The 15114-nt window shown below is 47.3% G+C and overlaps 1 protein-coding gene across 17 annotated transcripts in view; it reads left to right on the top strand.

The window, feature by feature from the left end:
* Nucleotides 1-15114, top strand: part of LOC149324560 (uncharacterized) — a 109856-nt gene that overhangs the window by 56239 nt on the left and 38503 nt on the right. For 14 of the 17 annotated variants that reach the window (XM_089565334.1, XM_089565333.1, XM_089565332.1 and 11 more), the window contains 4 exons: nt 1670-1866; nt 5269-5408; nt 8109-8368; nt 10631-10742. The gene's annotated coding sequence lies outside the window, so the exon portion shown is untranslated. The remainder of the gene's footprint in view (nt 1-1669; nt 1867-5268; nt 5409-8108; nt 8369-10630; nt 10743-15114) is intronic. The other 3 variants (XM_089565324.1, XM_089565323.1, XM_089565319.1) reach the window with 2 other exon arrangements.

Here is a 15114-nt window from a genome sequence, read left to right as displayed (position 1 = left end):
AACTTAGTTGCAGCATCACTATACGATCCCTTTGATTGGTTGCATGGTTACTAGCCAAAGTACAATTGGCCCCATTTGAAATTCGCGCACTGTGACGTCACGAGCATTTCGACCAATTGAAAAGCGTGACATTGGGGGCGGAGCTGGTTACGAGGCCGACGCCGACGACGACGCGAAACCCAGGAACGGACGCCAAAGAGCTGCACTCTAAAATAGCGTTGGTGGTCGGCACTCGTCGTGTCTTCTTTCTTCGTTCTCGTGTCGGGTGTCGCGCTGAAGCGTAGCGGCGTTCAGCAGTTTATTTTTCCCGCCAAGCAGCAAGTGACGCTGACGTCACGAATATGACGTCACTAAAACACGTGACTGCGACGTCACTTTTTAGTTGTCCACGCATTTCGAAGACGGCGCTGGCTGCGCTCCACAAGCCGCCATGTTTTGAACGTATGGGCCTCTATGCAGCCTACGCTACCATAGTACATCTACCTTGTAAAAGGCGACGCACTCGTTGAGTCGGTTGAGCAGCGAGATGTCCGCCAGGGAGAGGGCGGCTCGCCAGACCGCAAAGCGCAAGTTACAAAGAGCCACGGGAACGGGAGAAGAACGAGAAGTACGGCTTGCCAAGCGACGTGCACAGTATGCAGCTAGACGGCAGCGTTCGACAACCGATGCCGAGGTGAAGGATGAAGCTTCGAGTACTTCTACTCGGTTCGAGCCGCGAAATTCTACCAAACGGAAAATGCGTGCTGAAGAAACTCCTGAACAGCGGGAACAGCGCCTTGTAAAGGAGCGTGCTTACCGGAAGAAGCAACGCGAGAAACGAAATAGCAGCGCGCAGAAGAAATGGGTTTACTGCAGACTGAAGAATGTCTCACCGATGCGGACTATGCTTCGCATCCTAGCCTTAACCATAAGCTAAGCCAGGCCATTTTTTTTTATGCAACTCTGATTATAGATCGCGGGTTTTCGGATCCCTGCCCCGAAAAACTGAATCGTATGACACTATCCGAAACATTCTGCGGCAATTTTTGCGCAGCCCCCAGTTATTTCTGGCACGCGGTCCCGACTACTACTAATATGAAAACGGCTTTTCGACTGAACGAGCTAGTCGCGTAAAATACTGAGGAGCGCCACATGACAGGAACCGATCATTCACCCCACTCATGTACGCACGTTTTTAGAGTGAAAGCACTTCTTCACGGTGTCAAGCCAAATAAAGGATCTTTTAGCTTGCATGACCTTGAGGGAGCTTCTAGAAATAAAAGTATTGACGCGACGGGGTTCCGAACCCATGGCAGTGCGAACACATCAGCTTCGCTAGCGACTGAACAACGGCACATCGCCGTCTTCATCAACTTATACCTGCGGTGCTAACAGAACAGATCAGCTTAACCTCGACCAGAGATTGACGTGTGTCTAAGTGTGTCTAATATTGTCTCCAGACGTGCCGACGACCCTGCAAAGCCATGAGCCAGTCATACTAAATGCTTTCGAAGCTCTACTGGGTTTAACGTAGTTGACGTAACGCACTGCTAACGTAGTTAAGCACAGTAGATCAATAATCCACTTTTTTAATCCTTGATTCAAGATACATGAAACGCCCTGGTGCGGCGGTATTCCAAGAACAATTGATTATTCTCAATGCCATAAACACGCAACTATCTTTCTGCAGATGTCTGGGCCAAACGTGAGAAGCATGTCCCCGCATGGAGCAGGCGGGGTCCGAAAGCGGAGACCGCCAGCAGCGGACAGTCGGCGTCTGCCATCACGTGCGTGGTCTGGCAGCAGGTGATGGCTTCATGACCTTGCCTGTTTTCAAGGTCCCACGTGATGGCTGCCTTCAGGTGAGCGGCCAACCAGAGACCCAAGGTACGCACGCGTGTCAACTTCTCGCTGAGGCAATGTGTAATTCCTCCCGCACGAGCAGTAACCCAGTATGAAATTGTGCGCATATTGACACGCATTATGCGGAAGGATTTGTAGTGCTCCCACGGCTCGTGGCAGTGAATTCGATACCGCACGCCGGCCATGCCTCAGTGGAGTGGAAATTGACTAATGCTCAGTAGCAAGGGTTCATGGCACATTTAAGAACCCCAGGGAGTGACACGGCCCGGAGTACGACAAACTGCTTCGTATATACTCTGGCCAACTTGGGCAAATTGAGATTTTTATAAAGTCCCTTTTCCACAGGAGTTCCGAAGGCGAATATTACAGCCAAAAATATGCAACCCAGCAAACATACAAGCCATTGATGCGCTACCCACAGCATGTCTTGACAAGGTGCTCTGTTATTGCTGGAAAGAAAATTTCCAGGCATGTGCATATTTTCGTTTGTCTGAACATGGGAGTGGATATTCTGAGTTAAATTGATCCTACACACTCACGAATATTTCTCTGCGTGGCATCTCCAGGAATCTTTTCGTGAACTGGATGTAAAACTTGACCCTAATTCCTGTTCATGACACGGCACGACGCCCTCTCTTTGACGAGAGCTGCAATGTCGCTGAAGTAAGAAGACACATTTATTGCTGCAACAATAGCTTCAGCTAGCAGCAAAAATACTCGCAAGGAATCCAGGTCTTCCGACTCGCCAGCAAGGTTACGGGCGCATGTTCACCCACGCTAGGGCTGGGGAAATACTCAGAGGCCGGACGGGACGATCCGCTGGAAACGTCCCTCCTAGGAGGCCTCAGCCCGCTGGCGGAGACCAAGAGCACCACGCCGATTGTAATGCACGCAACGAGTTCCCAAGCCAGAGACAGTTATCTCCCGCACACGCACGCAGCAGTGACGCCATCCGTGGCGCTGCGTCAGCGACGCCTTCCTTTTTAACGGTCATAAAAACTAAGGAAGATTCATCGCGGGGAAGAAAACCGAAGGGGACGTTGGGCGGGTGAGTGCCCCCAACGTAGAAATATACTGCTTTTAGTAGCCAACCATTATTCAGAAGATTGGGTTCGCCAAATACGGGAATCGTGTCCCCGCATCCAAGCGGCGCTGCCTTCAGAGGAGGCACCTAGGGAAGGGCAGTCGACATCTGCCAACCCGTGTGGCAGCTGGCTTGAGCTTCGTGACGCTCGCCGCCATGAAGGCACCATGTGATGGCCGCCGATGAGTACAAGTTGCCGGTCTGCCTCGACACCCTATCCATGCACACTTATCTACTTCACGTCCAGCCGGCTCACAAAGTTCAGTGTGTAGACTTATTGCAAGGCAATTTACATTGCAAGCATTTATATACTGCCATTGTCACACGTTTTGTGAAATGTAGAGCAATTCTTGCCTGATATTTTTTCTTCTTGGCGATATCTGCAGGAGGCACAGGAACAACATGTTTTATTCTGCAGAAAGTATCACAAATTGAACAGTTGTGTCCTGGTGTTTTTTTACAATGGACGTGTTTCATCTTTGAGAAGGAAAGAATTGCAGAAAGAAACTGTCACATCTATTATTATCAAATAACTTGTAGTGTAACAACAATTTGATTATGGCCTACACTTCTGTGATTTGAGGTTTAGTCAGTCTTAATTCGCAGAATCTAACCCGCCTTCTAAAGGTAACTTCTGAAAGCATTGAGTGAAGAAGGTGGAGGGCTCTGCGTGACAATGCCTTTTGTTCCCTCTTAGCCTCCGCGTTCTCCTGGAAACCCTGGCCGAGCGAGGAACACGAGGCCCTACACCAGTCATAAAAAATAGCATAAGCTAGACCTCACAGAAATCATGCTATGACGATTTTACATATTCCGAAGCCGGTATTGAATTTGAAAAGATCTTCGCAAATTATTCTGGCTCCTGTGACTTAGCGATCTCTTATAACTTGCGCACTTCCGCAAGATAACCACTCCAGTATACACTGTCCTCGTAAATGGTGGAAAGAATAACATCAAGGCACTATTGTAGATATAACTTAGTTCGTGGAGAAAATTGAAGGATTTAACAGCGCTATCTTCAAGAGAATCTGAAATTATCCGCGCATTAGAACTTCACATATTTTGCATAAGATATTGGCTTTGAAAAATGGGCTGCAGTGAGCATGTGCGGGGATGACATACAGCTGAAAGCTGAATCGCTGAACAAACGAACACCGAACTCTCATTCACTAGCGCCGCTAGACAGACTTTCGGCAGCCACCCTACTTAACAAAATAACTGTCTAGAATCTACAAACGGAACTGACAAGACGAACATAATACTCTGAACATACCCAGCACGATACACAGCATATATTAGGGATTGAAAAGCAGAATATTTTACTTTAAGTAAAAGTGTCTGATTCAAGCTACGTTTGTGTTGAGTGCTGGCTTCTATGCCTAAAGGGAGAAGGAAGACAAAATGCTGGACTCCATGTCGGAAGCCAGGAGCAAGTCTATGAACGCCCTTGCAGAGCTACACATTCCGCCCAGTGGCAAAATCCAGATCCTGTACGTCGGCACAAGAGAGCGGTCGAGGTGGCACCTCCTACATTGCTTTACAGCCAAGCTATTTTAGTTCGCGACACACTTGCTGCACGCCTTGTACTCTCGAATATATGGAAATTGGATAGTGTCTTTCATGTCAACATGTTCTCAACACTGAGTGCTTTCCAGTCAAAATCTTTGGTGCCATTGCGAGTAAAGTGTGTGAAAAAAAATTCTGCGCCAATGTGTAACTTCCAGCCCGAGTCCAGCAAAACTGCTATAAAACGAAATATTTCTTGCAGAAATACTTATTCTTTTGGGATTCAAGATGGTTCAAACCTTCGACTTGGTCTTTCATTCGACAAATTGCCTTCAAAGGGCAATAAACTAATTGCTCCTGGATGTGGACTTTCTGACTTACCTAATTTGGCGGCACTAGCAAAGTACGATATGCAGGCACCGATAAAAAGGCAAAGACGCACGAAGCATACTAGGTGAAAAATTTTAGAATGAATATTAAATTTTGAGGACACTATTGAGAACACGACTGCATATAAGCTATCATAGCGTGAGTTCTAAAGTTTACCGTGTTGGAATAAAAGCAGGAGTAGTTCTCTTTGAATCATTAACGTCTATAAATTTCGTCCAAAGAGCATCATATCGAAACTTCGCTTTTTCGAGTGTGCATTCCTGACTATCAAAAAAAAAACCTCGGACACTCACGGTTTACTTGATGGCACGTAGCAAACCACGAGGTGCAAATGGAATGGCGTGACGGCTTCTTCCAACTTTTTCGCAAACAGAAGCCAAGTCATTTGGACACTGTGTACTTTTTCTTGCCTCATAGTGAGGACTGCCCTTCACATCTTCTTCCAGAATGGCCAGCCCCGCCACGATCCTCGATGGAAAATGCACTGGAAGTGCCTCTGGTCGTCTGTAATGTGGCCTTCACTGCAGCACAGACAGGAGCCACAGTGGAAACAGCGCCAGAGACTTTGCCTTACAGCAAGTGACCGGTGAGTGATTTCTGTCAATTCTGTTTTCTGATTCGTTGCCATGTCCTACAGATGTGTCGCCGGGACGAACCGCATAGATCAAGGGTACTAAAGGGAGTAATCACTTACGTCACAGCGGTCGCCATTTTGTTGCCCGTGCAGAAATGAGTAAGGCTGCTGGCGTGTCTTGTGAGATCGTCGCCTCTTGCTCCAGCCTGCTCTGCTACAACTATGCGCCGGAGATCAAAATGGCGCACGTGACGTCACGTGACAACCCCCTATTCGTGGTCGCAACAGAAACGATTTTACCAAGCGTGCGTTCTTAATCCGCACAGTTCGCAGCCTGCAAGCAACCTCCGCGGTTAAAGCACTGCCTAATGTAGCCAACTCAAAGCAGTAAAGCTGCCCTCAGATTCGGGCGATCATTTCTATTGGATTCTAGTGCCTGCGCATATGGTTTATTCGTAAAAATGATTCAAAGAGCAGTAAAAGGGGTGCGCATGGTTCCGCAAGTTCTTGGCACCACCCTACTAAATACGCAAAAATACGTTCCTAACGACTCCTATTACCCTGTGAAATATTGAGTGGTTACTCAATCACTTCAAACAGACTGTGATTCGGAAAAGAGATGATCTCAAAGATGGTAACAAAATACTTCCAGTTTCAAATATCTTCCCCTGTGCGCATTTCCACAAAAAGCAGTGGAGAGTGGTTTTCTCGGCACACAAGATAGCAGGAGACAAAAAAAAAAGCACCAAAGCAGCTGCATACTCCAGATTTTAACATTCATGGGTTTTTCCGGATAGGCAGGGGGGGGGGGGGAGCAGACTTTAACAATCGTGGTTTTTCTCCCAATAGGTGGTGGGGAGGGGGGAGTGGCTCACGGTGCAGTTGACGTATCCACCCACAAAATGAGCCAATTGCTCCACCTTTCCTTTCCTCGGAAGCAACAGGAGTATAGACCGAGAATCTGACTAGACTTCGAACTGCACTAAATTGTTTTGTGCGAGTGGGCTGAGGAGCACTGATATCTCTCAAGGTGGCAGTTTGGTCGAGGCCAAATATATCCATTATTTACGATCTCAGAACAGCGTCGTATGCACACTAATATCAGGTCATCGACTCCGACGTTGCTGCAGAATCAGCTAAGGCGATTTTGATTTATCGCAAAGGGGATGCTGGCGCTCAATGGCGTTTCCCCATCTGCTGGGGAAAGCAACAGTCGCGCGGCATTCATAGTTAACTACCTTGGCTACTGCGTAGTCGATAGGCACAGAGGCATCGACAGACGGCGCAGATAGCTCCAATGCGGCGACATTCGCGCACGGTGACATTTTCCCTTCCCATCAAAACGCTCAGAAAAGACCGCAGGATAACGACGCTATTACGGAAACTTCAACTCGTGATAAATGGCCCAAAGTAAGCGTAGCGACCTTGCAAAGCACAGCAGTTGAGGCGACACCGCAAAGTGGGGCACAAGCAGGAGGCCATGAAAGAGGTCCGTCATCACACTCATGTGACATCAGGTCATGAGGCTGTCGCATTTGGCAGGAGGATGTCTGCCAATTTAGGCGGACTTAACAGAGGGAACATCTCCTGCATTGCCTAGTGGTAACTGACCGCGTAACCTGCCAGAAAGCGCTGGCGCAGAGGCAGCAAAATTGCGCTGCTTTCTATGCATCCATAAATAACAGTGCACCTTCTTCACGTATTCAGGCACAACCACTGGCTCATTTGTAACCGTGTCACCGCGTATATGAATATGTATTAGCCTCAGCTGTATTCAGTCTTCAATCCACTACTGTAACCATGTGAGTTTAGAGGTGCGAATCACATGACTGTCTGGTTGACTACTAGACAATAGCCCATTCTCGGAAACATAAAGAGGGCCTTTACCACCTGTGTCAGCGCAAAAAAAATGGCAGCAAATGTTGAAAGTGCTTTGAACGCTTAGTAGCGAAAAATACTCGTTTTGTCCACGTTGTGTGCCTACGTTCAAATATAGCAAAGTTCAGTCCATGCACCGAAGTTACATCCACACTTGCACTCTGTATCGGAATCTGCTGTTTAGTTTTTTTACTAAACTGACCGATTCCCTCAAATAGTACGTTTCCCTACGCTTTCAGCGCTTTAAAGCAGACTACAGGAAAACATTCCGGGGACCTATTAAGCCCATATAAGTGAATATAAGTGACCAAAAATAAGCAATCAGCTCCATATATACTGCTGCCGCCGTTGGTGATCCACAGAATAAAATTTAAAAGCACATGAAGCCAAGACTCGTTAGAGCCTACTGCCTGTCCATTATTAAATACTATAATCGTTCGCGAAACATTGTCATGGGCAGCCGCCTTAGCATGGTCCTCCAGCTCCTATGAAATATGGCCGGTGCTGTAGGCGAGGAGTTTGCAAACTAAACAAAGTACAGTGACCTCTTTCCCGTGCCTTAATTTTTAGAGTATAGACTCCGCTTTTCCTCATGAACTCTCTTTAGTACTACAATTCCCTTAGCTAGGCTTGCTAACGTGACCAATGAGTAAGCAGAAGGCACATTCCTTGCATTGAAGTAGAAGTTTATGCAATTGACGAGTAATGATCGAGCATCTTGTGCCTACTCACAGGCAGCTGTTTTAAGGCATTCGGAACCCACCAGCGCACAGTGGTACTTCAAGAATAGTTTATTATTCTCAGTGTCATGAACTCCCTTCGATCTTTCTGCAGATGGCGGGGCCAAATATGAGAAACATGTCCCTGCATCAAGCTTAGCAGAAGAAGCCATCCAGCACAGAGCCCCTGCATCCAGATCAGCAGAAGGGACCCTCCAGCGCGGAGTCCGTCGACACCTGGTGCCGGGCAGTCGGCGTCACCCATCACGTGCGTGGTCTGGCAGCAGGTTACGGCTTTGTGACGTTGCCTGTTACGAAGATCCCACGTGGTGGCCGCCTTCGAGTGGAAGGTCCTGGTCCGACTCTACACCCAAGGTATTATTATAGGGGAGTGCTTAACTTCAGAACGGACAAAACAGACGAAACAACAGACGAGACGCCGAGCGGAGCTCGTGTGTCGAGACACCTTTTTAAAGCACTGCTGACCCAAGGAATGCATGCGTGTTAACTTCTCCCAGAGCGAACGCATAATTCCTTGCGCGCGTGCAGTAAGCCAGTATAAGATTCTGCTCATACCGGCACGCATTATACGAAAGCATTTGTGTCCATGCCATTCCACGAGGAATTGTATTCTTTACCGCGCGCCTGCTGCACCTAGATAGAGTGGAAATCTACTAATGCATTGTACCAAGGGTTCGAGGTACATCTGAGAGCCCCAGGAAATCGACATGGCCCGGAGTGCGAAAAACCGAAACGTAAAACACTGTATGCAGCTTGGGGAAATCGAGATTTGTATAAAGTGTTTTCGCTACAGGAGTTCCTAGGCGCAGATTGCGGCCAAAAAAAAGGACCAGCAAACATTCGCTACGGTACCCAGCAGCATGATGCTATCTTCAGAAAGTACACTGGTAATTGCAGACATCTGGATAGTATCTTCGGAGCTAAGCAGCAGTTCAGTGCAGGCTATATAGGCCTACCATTTATGGTGCCAAAAGACCGCGATATTCACACTAATTACTGGGCGTCGACTCCACCATTACTGCAGGATCTGGAAAGGTGATATTGATTCGAAGGATCTTTGTGGAGTGCAAGCCGCCTGGCATATGCAGTATACGAGCTTGGCTGCAGCACAGTCGTTAGGCACAGAGGCGTCGGTAAATGGCGCGGTTAGCTGCAATGCAACGACATTCGCGAGCGGTGCCATTTTCCCTTCCCATCACAACGCTCAGAAAGGGCCACAAAATAACGCTATTAACATATATTCATGAATGTGTGTCCTAGGGTTCTGGTGATAAAAGGCCCAAACCAAGTGTGACCAGCTTGAAACGCAGAGCAACTGACACAACACCACGCTGTCCGGGCACAAGCAGGCCGTTTTGAAAGTGGCGACGTCACAATCATGTGATGTCAGGTAATGAGGCTGCCACGTTTGCCAGGACGATATGTACCGATTTAGGCGGATTTAACAGGCGGACATTCCTCTTGCATTAATAAGTTGCAACTGAGCGTGGAATCTGCCGCCAGAATGCGATGGCGCGGAGGTTGCAAAATAACCTTTTCTTTCGATTTTGCTGCTGTTTCATTCTACGCAGCCATAAATAACGGCACACCTTCTTCTCGTATGTGCGGAGAGAACCACCGGCTTGTGTGTAATCGTGGCACAATGCACATGGGTATGGGCTAGCCTCAGCTGTACTCTATCATCAATCCACTACTATACACGTCTGAGTGGTGAAATGTGAATCACATTATTGTCTGGTGGACTCCTAGGCATAGTTCGCTCTCAGAAATAGACAGATGGCTTTACCAGCTGTGTCAGCGCAAAGAAAGGCGCTGCAAATGTTGCGAGCGATAGCTCCGCTGTGACGGCTTAGTGGCAACGAATATGCATTGTGTCTACTTGTAGTGTATACGCTTTCAATTATGATTACAATCAACGCAAGCATCCACGTTACATCCAAGCCTGCATCTTGTATGAGAATGTGCTTTGCTTGATTCTTTTACCGACGGGTAACTTACCGGCTATCTGGAATAGTACAAGCCTCCCTAAGCTTTCTTCTTTTTTTAACGGACTACAAGCAAACCTTTCGGGCATTTTTGATCAATAATTAAATACAGCGAGTGACTAAATATAAATAATCGGCTCAGTATGCAGTAGTGCCTTTGTCTGTGTTTTGCACGACAACATGTAAAGCACACGAAGCCAACACTAAAGTCTTTCCCGGTATATTTTTACATACTATGAAGGTGCGCGTACCATTCTTATGGGCAGACGCCTCAGCATGGCCCTCGAGCCCCCATTGTATATGGCTGGTGCTGTAGGTGACGAGGATACCACTCAAAATATAGTGAGTCCTTTTCTGTGGCAATAACCTGAGTGTATCAATGTCCCGTCTTTCCATAAACTTCCATTAATACTACAATTCCCTTAGCTAGGCTGGGTAACGTGAGCAATGGGTGAGCACAAGGCACATTCCATACATTGAACAGAAGGTGTATACCATTGATGCGTTCAAGCATCTTCTGTCTGCTCACAGGCTGCTATTTTGACGCAATGGGAAAGCATCAGAGTGTGGCGGTATTTCCAGAAGTATCGATTATTCTCAACGCCAGAAACATCCAACGATCTTTGTGCAGACGCCTGGGCCAAATATGTGAAGCATGTCCCCGCATCCATGCTGAGCCGGAGGAGCCATACAGCCAGCGGAGACTCCGAGAGACGGGCAGACACCCAAGGTAGACACCCAAGGTACGCATGCGTGTCAACTTCTCGCTGAGCCAATGCATAATTACTCCCGCACGTGCAGTAAGACAGTATGAGACTCTGCGCATGTTGGGGCGCGTTATGCGAAAGTATTTGCGTCGCTGCCATGTCTCGTAGCTTTGAATTCGCCACCTCGGACCTGCCGCGTCTGGATGGAGTGCAATTGGAGTGATGCGTGCTTGTTATGGTTCGCGGCACATTTGAGAGGCCCAGGAAGCGACACAGCCCGGGCTGCGACAAACCGCAAATAAACACTCTGCGCAGCTTGGGGAAATCGAGAGTTGTATGAAGTCTCTTTGCCACAGGAGGTCGGAAGGAGAACATTACACGCAAAAAAAAACGCGACCCAGCAAACATACAAGCCATTGATGGGCTACCTGCAGCATATCTTCACAGGGTGCCTACAATCAGCATTTTACATTTTTTCTATATTCACAATTTTTTCCCGAGAAGTTTAAACCTGACCTCAACTGCCCCCTGAGGAAAGGGAGGAAGGTTCAATTGAAAGAAAAAATAGAAAAATGGGAGCCATAGTAGAAGGCTCTAGAAGAACACCGTACAGCACATAGGGGCATTTTTTGTTTCGCCCTCACAGAAACGCGGCCGCCATGGTCGCGTTCGAGCTTTCTTTATACGTACTTACTTATATATACACCTGCTCAGTAGCCGAGCACGCTAACCATTGAGCTTCCGCGACGGGTACTGCTGGTAACAGCAAGAAGATTTATACGGAACAGCCGCTAATAAAATTGTCCATTAGGTGGCGTCGACGGCTATATGTCTATGTTCAGGATTGCATAGCATATGAATACTCGTTTCAGTAAAAGCATTCTCTTTATTACCAGTTTCTTCTCAGTATGTCTAAAAACAGAATAGAGTTCAGCAGCTGTTATGACTAATTTTTAAATATGCTTACCTAGTTGTCAAGAAACATTTGAACTTAAGCAATTCTATGCCTCTCGTTCGTCAGTGGCACCCACCCATTGAAAGTACCAGTCGGGCGTGTAGCAAGCAAGCAGTGTAAGGTGGTCACTCCAAATCATTGCTGGCAGGTTTTATAAAGAGAGTGAACAGCCCTTAAGACATCATGAAAGCCGATCGAGAGAGGTGCCTGATGGTGGCTGAGTTTATGGCCTGCGCAGATGCAGCACGCTCACTACCAGTGTAACTTATCATGCCATTTTGTTACGACAGGCAATGATAAGTTTTCCATTGAGGAGCTCCGCCTTATTGTGTCTGTGTAATCTGCTTACAAAAGATCAGTAGTTACAAGAAGTATATTACTTCACGTAGTGTTTGCTTCTCAGCTTCACATCTTGTTCGTGCCTGTGGCTGTCCGTTCTAGCTTACGTATCATACTTTGGGGATGAGCTTAGGGGACGATATTCTCATTGCTTGGAAATAAACCTATGGGCATCCTGCATTTTTCTTTTTCAATTTTAGTTTTGCAGCGCTCCCGCACCCTTTTTCTTCGAAGCCACTTTAAGGAAAGGTGCCTGGCACAGTGAAGCTAATGACCTGTCCTCGTGCATCAAATTCTACATGGTCCAGAGAAAGAGGCCACCACATGAAAGTGAGGCTGGGCCATAGAGAATTATTCTACGAGCCAGACGTCTGTGGCTGTAACGTTCAATACCACATTCTGCGTGAGTCAAGATCCTGAAAAACGAGCGGCCAACTTCACTCGCACGCAGTTTGCGCCGCATCCTGTCATTTGACTCTTACCAGAAAATAACTGAAAAAAATTGTTGAATGTTTATCCCTGCCGTATATCAGCGATAGAAACGCTGGTACGCAGTGTTGATACCAGTCGTAATGGGTGTAACACAGTAGTCTGGAATTTTTTTTTCTTTATGCCGTTACAATCGCTTCATGTTAAAGGGACAACAGAAGGGAACACTAAGGCTACATACTGATGATAGGTTAGGGTAACGTCATAGCAAATATGACATTTCTGCCCAATGGAAAACTTTCATATGCCACAGTGTTATGCAAAAGCAAACTACTTGTTGCGGTGTCACGCACTGATCCGTACAATTGCGGCGGGTGACGTGGTTACATGGTTTCTCGAGGAACACTATTTCACTGCAAAATGGGAATTGCCGCCGCGGTGGCCCAGTCGTTATGGTGCTCGGCTGCTGACCCGAAAGACGCGGGTTCGATCCCGGCCGCGGCGGCTGGAATTTCTTTGGAGGAGAAATTCTAGAGGCCCGTGTACTGTGCGATGTCAGTGCACGTTAAAGAACCCCAGGTGATCGAAATTTCCGGAGCCCTCCACTACGGCGTCTCTCATAGCCTTAGTCGCTTTGGGACGTTAAACCCCATAAACGAAACCAAACCAAACCAAAATGGGAATTAAAAGTCGAAATACGCAGAAAGCAGTGCGGTGGGCGGACACAAAATGCCACTCCAACGCTACACAATTCGCCTATATCCTTCATCATAGCATGTTCTCGGCTTCGTGTGATGCGCGCATTTGTAAATGTAACTGGTGCACCGGGGGAATAAACCAGATATAGCAAATGTGGCTGTAAATTAGTAGTGAAAATCCATGAGGTAGATGGCGCTGTTTGTGTATTGGAAGGGATGTTGGTTTCCGGAAAGGAAACATCCGCGGATGTTTGGATTGTCTTCTCCACGTTTGCTGAGCACACCGATGTCAACACTGGAAGCTTCCAGAGCTAGAGCTCTTATGTCGAACACAGGCAGTGTTGGTGGAATTTTTTTTTCTCTACGCTTCCAAAGTTAAAGAAACACCGGAGGCTAGCAACTAAGCTTACAGTGTAAACTGCGGAACCTACAGGTATTTTTAAAGCAGCGCAGTTATTTCTATGAACACTTGCAAGAAACGACTGAAGGAATGCTGCAGAGTTTGCGTGTCTAACTTACCTGCAAACTGATTTAAAGAGTTGATAACTGAATTGATTTGCGGCGTTGCACATTTGGCACAGCATCTCGCATTTAGGCAGCCTATTACAATGTTCATCCACGCATGTTCTCTATTGGAAATTAATCCATCCACTCATTACACGATTCCTTTCAAACCGCTGCAAAACCGTTGCGGTGTTTTGTAGTGAACAAATGTAGAAGCGTCGCCACGAGTAAATGCAAGAGTTATTGCAGAAGCTTACATGCCGAACATAAGTCATCGTTTATCGTAAGACGACTGAGCTGCGATTTGATTCTTGCAGTTGAAGCTGAAAAGAATGGCGCGTAAGGAGGGCATATACACGTTGATTTTCAGTCACCCACCATTTCGTGGTCGGCAGCCAAGACTAACTGTTGCTCCTGAACTGGTTGCCGCCGAGCACCTTCAAGCCAGGACGAAAATTTTGTTCGATGGATGGATGGATGAATGGATGGGAAAAACTTTATTGCTGAAAAATTTAAACTGTTCTTCACCCTTACGGGTCACTGGGCGCCGTGTTCGTTCCTTGGTCAAGGATGCCGCACTTCACTGCTGCCATCGTGCATCGTGTCATCGTCCTCGCTGGCCAGCGAGTGCTCCCACTGCATCATACTCGGGTGGTTTATTCTTGGCTCTGAGTATGCACTAGGGCAGGTCCACGTGACATGCTCTAGTGTAGCTTCACCTTGACACCACAGACATTCGTCTGCATATTGTGCAGGGAAAATATTGTGTAGTTCGTGCAGGTGCGGGCAGGTACCGGTTTGTAGTCTGCGCCAGTCTACCGTCTCCTCTTTGGTAAGCCTTTTGTGTGTGGCTGGGTAGCGTTTCCGCTGACACCTGTAATGATCGAGTATATTTGAGTACGTGGGGTAACTGGTCAAAGGTGCCCGTGGTGCAAAGGGTTGAGACTGCTCGGTTGACGTACCCTCGAGCTTTGTCTCCTGGCACATTGACCCCAATTCCCCTCATGTCCGGGATACCCACACTATACTACGTTTAGTGTTTTTGCGTCTTCTCGTCGTGTGTAAAATATTGGTTTATTTGGCTTTAAGATCCCAAAGCGACTCAGGCTATGACGGACGCCGTACCGAAGGGCTCTGGAAGTTTCGACCACCTGGGGTTCATTAACGTCCACTGACATCGCACAGTGCACGGGCCTCTAAACAAATTACCGTACCACTTTAGCAGTACAGTTATATGCACTGCAGTTCAACAAACAATTGTATCAAGAAGAGGGTGTAGTGTTTAATACGTGTTCCTTGGTGAGTTATCCAGATTAGCCGCTTTGAGGAATTTTTTGTTAACTTCTTTTCTCATTCATTCATGCTTGCTGAATGCGACATGTATCAGGCCGAAAGCTTCAAAGACTTCGATTAAACTGCTTGAAACCTCACAAGTTGTGGGGCGGAGGGACGGAAGGTATTCCTCACAGTGACTACCTCAGCG

The sequence above is a fragment of the Amblyomma mixtum genome, unplaced genomic scaffold, assembly GCF_055824585.1.
Source record: "Amblyomma mixtum isolate Tamu unplaced genomic scaffold, ASM5582458v1 scaffold_23, whole genome shotgun sequence".
Classification (NCBI taxonomy): Eukaryota; Metazoa; Arthropoda; class Arachnida; order Ixodida; family Ixodidae; genus Amblyomma; species Amblyomma mixtum.
This window is presented reverse-complemented; position numbering and strand designations above follow the sequence as displayed.